This window comes from Ceratotherium simum, chromosome 28, assembly GCF_057802395.1.
Source record: "Ceratotherium simum simum isolate JZ-2026a chromosome 28, ASM5780239v1, whole genome shotgun sequence".
Classification (NCBI taxonomy): domain Eukaryota; kingdom Metazoa; phylum Chordata; class Mammalia; order Perissodactyla; family Rhinocerotidae; genus Ceratotherium; species Ceratotherium simum.
In genome coordinates this window covers 30,732,979-30,738,978 of record NC_141927.1, presented here as the reverse complement: position 1 = coordinate 30,738,978, position 6,000 = coordinate 30,732,979, and positions in this window count along the sequence as shown.

Here is a 6,000-nt window from a genome sequence, read left to right as displayed (position 1 = left end):
AGTTCTCATCACAAGAACAAAAATTTGTAACTGTCTGTGGTGATGGATGTTAACTCGACTTATTGTGGTGATCATTTCGCAATATGTAGATATATTGAATCATTATGTTGCACACCTAAAACTAAAGTAACGTAAAAAAAATAAACATAATAAGATTATCAAATTAACAATAATTTTACAAAGTTGTGTAATACCAGGGTAATCAAGTTTGCCTGGAACAGATGCAATTTACACCTTTGTACCAGCATCACTATTAATAGTGTCTCCTTTAAATCTCAACATGCCCTGTCTAGATGACAAATTATATGAACACCCTAATAATAGATCAATGTTCAAAGTTCCCCAATTGCCTTAAATATATCTTTTTACAAGTTGTTTATTGAAAACAAGATCCAACGTTGCATTTGATTGGGATGTCATTAAAAACTTCATATCAGTTCTCCCTCCACACCATTTCTTTCATGCAAGTTATTTATTGAAGAAACCGGGTAATGTGCGGAACTTCCCACATCCTTAGCTTCGCCGATTATACTGTCTAGGCGTCTTTTAATCTGTTTCTTTGTCCTCCGTATTTCTTGCCATTTGGTAGTTAGATCTAGAAGTCTGATTAGATTTGGGTCGATTTTTGTGCAAGAATATCTCATAGATGGTGTATACTTCCTATTGCATTGCATCAGAGGACACAGAGTATCTGCATGTCGCACTTTTAGTGATGTTAAGACAAATCAGCGGGTTCAGGTTTTGTTAGCTTGATCCAGCCATTATAAAATTTCCCATCAACGTTCCACCCCATAATTTGAATAGCCCTGGATGATTGTTGCCTAGTCCCAGTGCTTCATTAGAAGTTGTGAATAGCGACTTTCTAATTCTACCAGTTCTGTTGTATTTGTCACCCGTACAAACTATTTGGGTCTCCTGAAATATATAACAGAATAAATGCTTGATTTTTCCTCTTATTTACCAATTTTCAAAATAAAGAGTTGGTTCCTTACGTGATCCAAGAGTGAATGAGGAGGGATTTCTTTTTTTTTTTTTAGTATTACAATGAATTCATGAATTTGTGTATATTTGACATGTTTCAATCCACTAGTCATTATTCTTTTTCAAGTCCACATTGTTTCATCTTTGGCCAAAGGGTGCCCCTTCATCTTTGCTCTTGGGTTCTTTTGACATAACCTCAGTAGTGTTTGATAGCCATCTTGCTTTCTGACATAATAAAATGCCACAGGCTCATCTTGCACAATCCCTGCCACAGTTCTGAATCAGTCATTTCCTAAAGGAGTTTTGGTTCCTCTTAGTTGGCAGTGGCATTTATTTTTTATTTTTTGAGATTTTTTTTTTTTTTTTTTTGCTGAGGAATATCAGCCCTGAGCTAACATCCATGCTAATCTTCCTCTTTTTGCTGAGGAAGACTGGCTCTGAGCTAACATCTATTGCCAATCCTCCTCCTCCTTTTTTTTTTTCCCTTTTTCTCTCCAAAGCCCCAGTAGATAGCTGTATCATAGTTGCACATCCTTCTAGTTGCTGTACATGGGATGCGGCCTCAGCAGGGCCGGAGAAGCGGTGTGTCGGTGCACACCCGGGATGCGAGCGCACTTAACCGCTAAGCCATGGGGCCGGCCCGGCAGTGGCATTTAGATTATGAATTTGGACACTAGGGTTGCTCATTGACATTGGATTGTCACTGCGTCTTGGCCTTTTCAGTCAACACAGCTAGGATATATGTATTTTGGGGAAAGATAAAAATTAATCATGAAAATTAAGAATACCATCCCATTTACAATTGCAACAAAAAGAATAAAATACCCAGGAATAAACTTAACCAAAGAGGTGAAAGATCTGTACACCGAAAACTATAAAACATTTCTGAAAGAAATTGAAGAAGACACAAAGAAATGGAAAGATATTCCGTGCTCTTGGATTGGAAGAATTAACATAGTTAAGATGTCCATACTTCCTAAAGCCATCTATAGATTCAATGCAATCCCTATCAAAGTTCCAACAACATTTTTCACAGAAATAGAACAAAGAATCCTAAAATTTATATGGAACAACAAAAGACCCCAAATAGCTAAAGGAATCCTGAGAAAAAAGAACAAAGCTGGAGGTATCACACTCCCTGATTTCAAAATATACTACAAAGTTATAGTAACCAAAACAGCATGGTACTGGCACAAAAACAGACACACAGATCAATGGAATAGAATCGAAAGCCCAGGCATAAACCCACGCATCTATGGACAGCTAATCTTTGACAAAAGAGCCAAGAACATACAATGGGGAAAAGAAAGTCTCTTCAACAAATGGTGTTGGGAAAACTGGATAGCCACATGCAAAAAAATGAAAGTAGACCCTTACCTTACACCATACACAAAAATTAACTCCAAATGGATTAAAGACTTGAATGTAAGACCTGAAACTATGAAACTTCTAGAAGAAAACATAGGCAGTACGCTCTTCGACATCGGTCTTAGCAACATCTTTTCAAACACCACATCTGACCGGGCAAGAGAAACAATAGAAAACATAAACAAATGGGACTATATCAAACTAAAAAGCTTCTGCACAGCAAAGGAAACCATCAACAAAACGAAAAGACAACCTAACAATTGGGAGAAGATATTTGCAAACCATACATCTGATAAGGGCTTAATCTCCAAAATATATAAAGAACTCATGCATCTCAACAACAAAAAAACTACCAACCCGATTAAAAAATGGGCAAAAGACCTGAACAGACATTTCTCCAAAGAAGATATACAGATGGCCAACAGACACATGAAAAGATGTTCAAAATCACTATCAGAGAAATGCAAATCAAAACTACAATGAGATATCACCTCACGCCCGTCAGAATGGCTATAATTAACAAGACAGGAAACAACATGTGTTGGAGAGGATGTGGAGAGAAGGGAACTCTCATACACTGCTGGTGGGAGTGCAAACTGGTGCAGCCACTATGGAAAACAGTATGGAGATTCCTCAAAAAAGCAAGGCTAGAACTACCATATGATCCAGCTATTCCACTGTTGGGTATTTATCCAAAGAACTTGAAAACACCAATTTGCAAAGGTACATGCACCCCTGTGTTCATTGCAGCGTTATTCACAATAGCCAAGACTTGGAAGCAACCTAAGTGCCCATCAAGGGATGAATGGATAAAGAAGCTGTGGTATATATACACAATGGAATACTACTCAGCCATAAGAAACGATGAAATCCAGCCATTTGTGACAACGTGGATGGACATTGAGGGTATAATGCAAAGTGAAATAAGTCAGAGGGAGAAGGTCAAATACCGTATGATTTCCTTCATTAAGTAGTAGATAATAACAACAATAAACAAACACATAGGGACAGAGATTGGATTGGTGGTTACCAGGGGGGGAGGGAGTAGGGTGAAAGGGATAATTTGGTACATGTGTGTGGTGATGGGTTGTAATTAGTATTTTGGTGGTGAACATGATGTAATCTATGCAGAAACAGAAATACAATGATGTACACCTGAAATTTTTACAATGTTATAAACCAATGTTACTGCAATAAACAAAAAATTAAAAAAAAAAATTAATCATGAATTCATACTACCACTGCCAATTCAAATTTTCATTTGTAGAATTTATACCTATGGGGCCAGCCTGGTGGCATAGTGGTTAAATGTGTGCACTCCACTGCTGGCGGCCCGGGGTTCAGATCCCAGGCGCGCACCGACGCACTGCTTGTCAGGCCATGCTGAGGCAGCATCTCATATAAAGTGGAAGAGGATGGGCACAGATGTTAGCCCAGGGCCAGTCTTCCTCAGCAAAAAGAGGAGGATCAACATCGGATGTTAGCTCAGGGCTGATCTTCCTCATAAATAAATAAATAAATAAATAAAAATAAAGGATCTACCTTTAAAAAAAAAAAAAAAGAATTTATACCTAACTTCATTGACTGGATACTTGTATCTCTTTTATCTTTCATTGAAGACCTTGGTTTCTAACAATACTAAGATTACTTATTTGCTATTTTATAGACACATATGTATGTAAAATATACATAATACATATAATAGCATCTAAATAACAATAGCAGTATTATTACTAATGAATATTACTACTAAATGCAGTTTGATTTCTTTGCCATTACTTTTTGTCCTTAGGATATGTCACACTAAGGATATACACTCAAAATAATGAGTTTTAAAGTCATAATAGGCCCGGCCCCGTGGCTTAGCGGTTAAGTGCTCGCTCTCTGCTGCTGGTAGCCCGGGTTCGGATCCTGGACGGGCACCGACGCACCGCTTCTCCAGCCACGATGAGGCCGCGTCCCACATACAGCAACTAGAAGGCTGTGCAACTATGACATACAACTATCTACTGGGGCTTTGGGGGAAAAAAAATAAAATAAATAAAAATTAAAAAAAAAAAACGGCTTTTAAAAAAATAAAGTCATAATAATGAGTTTTCTTATTGTTCCTTGCAGTTATGCCAGTAACTCAATATACACTTTGATCAATGGCTTTTTTTCCTTTGAGGAAATGCTTTGTTCTTTTCTTAAAAAAAAAAATTATGTAAAACAGTTCCATGATTCCAAAGTCAAAACTACAGAACAGTATATGAGGAGAAGTCTAGCTTCCATTCCCATTTCCTTCATCCTTTATTTTTATTTATTTATTTGTTATTGCTTCTGAGCAGGACCAGGTCGGACAGCCTCTCTGAACCTCAGTTTCATTATTTGTAATATAAAGATATTACCTATTACACAACTAATTTTGAAGATTAGTTGAGTAATGTATGTAAACTCATGTTTTAAGCTATAAATTGCTCTTCAAATATTGATTCATTTGCTCTCTTATAATAAAAATAATAATATTGAAGACATTTCTTTACTCATCTCTCCTTCCTCAACACATCTTCACAGTAACCACCACCATCACCACAGATCCTTTACATAGCTATGCTTAGAGATGGCTACTTCTCATTGGATGAGCTTTAGACCTAGAGCCCTGGGTGACTGTTAAATGCATTTAGTGTAAGTTCTGTTAATTATTTTGATTTAAATCCTAAATATATGTTATAACATCAAGTTATCTTATGTGGGATGTATTTTTTTATTTATTGCTCATTGACATTGCCACTATCTAGTTACATCATTTATAGCAAATCACAACCTTTCTAGGCCTTAAGAAATCAGCTATTACAACACCTTTGTCTTACTGACAAAGAAACTAAGGTTCCTTTGATCTCTCACATTCTAAAACATTAGACTGAAGCTCATCCTGTTCTTTTCTACGTGTAACAATTTTTATTAGTTGGTAATTTATACTTCCATTGCTGCTGCTTTAAAATGTAAGCAAACACACACATCTTTCTTAGAAGAAAGGCAACACATATATACATGGTCTTGGCCTTGCTTTTTTCACTTAACAATACATCCTGGAGTTCTACCGCCTCCACAGAGATGGTCTTCATTCCTTTGTCCAGCTGCACAGAACTGTATTGTGTGGTGTACCCTGGTTTATTCAGCCAGTCCTCTGTGGACGGACATGTGGGTTCAACAAACATTTATTGCATGACTTAATTGTGCCAGGCACTGGGGATAAAGACATGGCCTCTGGCCTCAGGAAACTCCAAGGGTAGAAGGGGAGACAATGCAAGTACTTTCCTCCTAAGGGATCCACTTAGCACAAGGGGCACATGGAACAGGGAAGACAGGCTCACACACAGGAGGGACACAATAACCATCTGTGGGTTGGCATCTTGCTCCCACATGACCCTTAACATGGGAGAATCTCCTTGGGAGAAAACGTTTTTTATCAATGTTTGAAATTGCTTAGAATATCATGAGTGCCACCAATTGGTCAAGGAAGAAAGGCCAAATGAAAGAGGCAGACAGGAGGGGTACTAACCACAAAATTCCTCTGAAAAGAGGAACCGCAAGTTAATACAGGAACTATGATTTAACAATAAGAGCTAACACCTGTATAGAACCTCCCACTGACCAACAGATTGCTCTAAG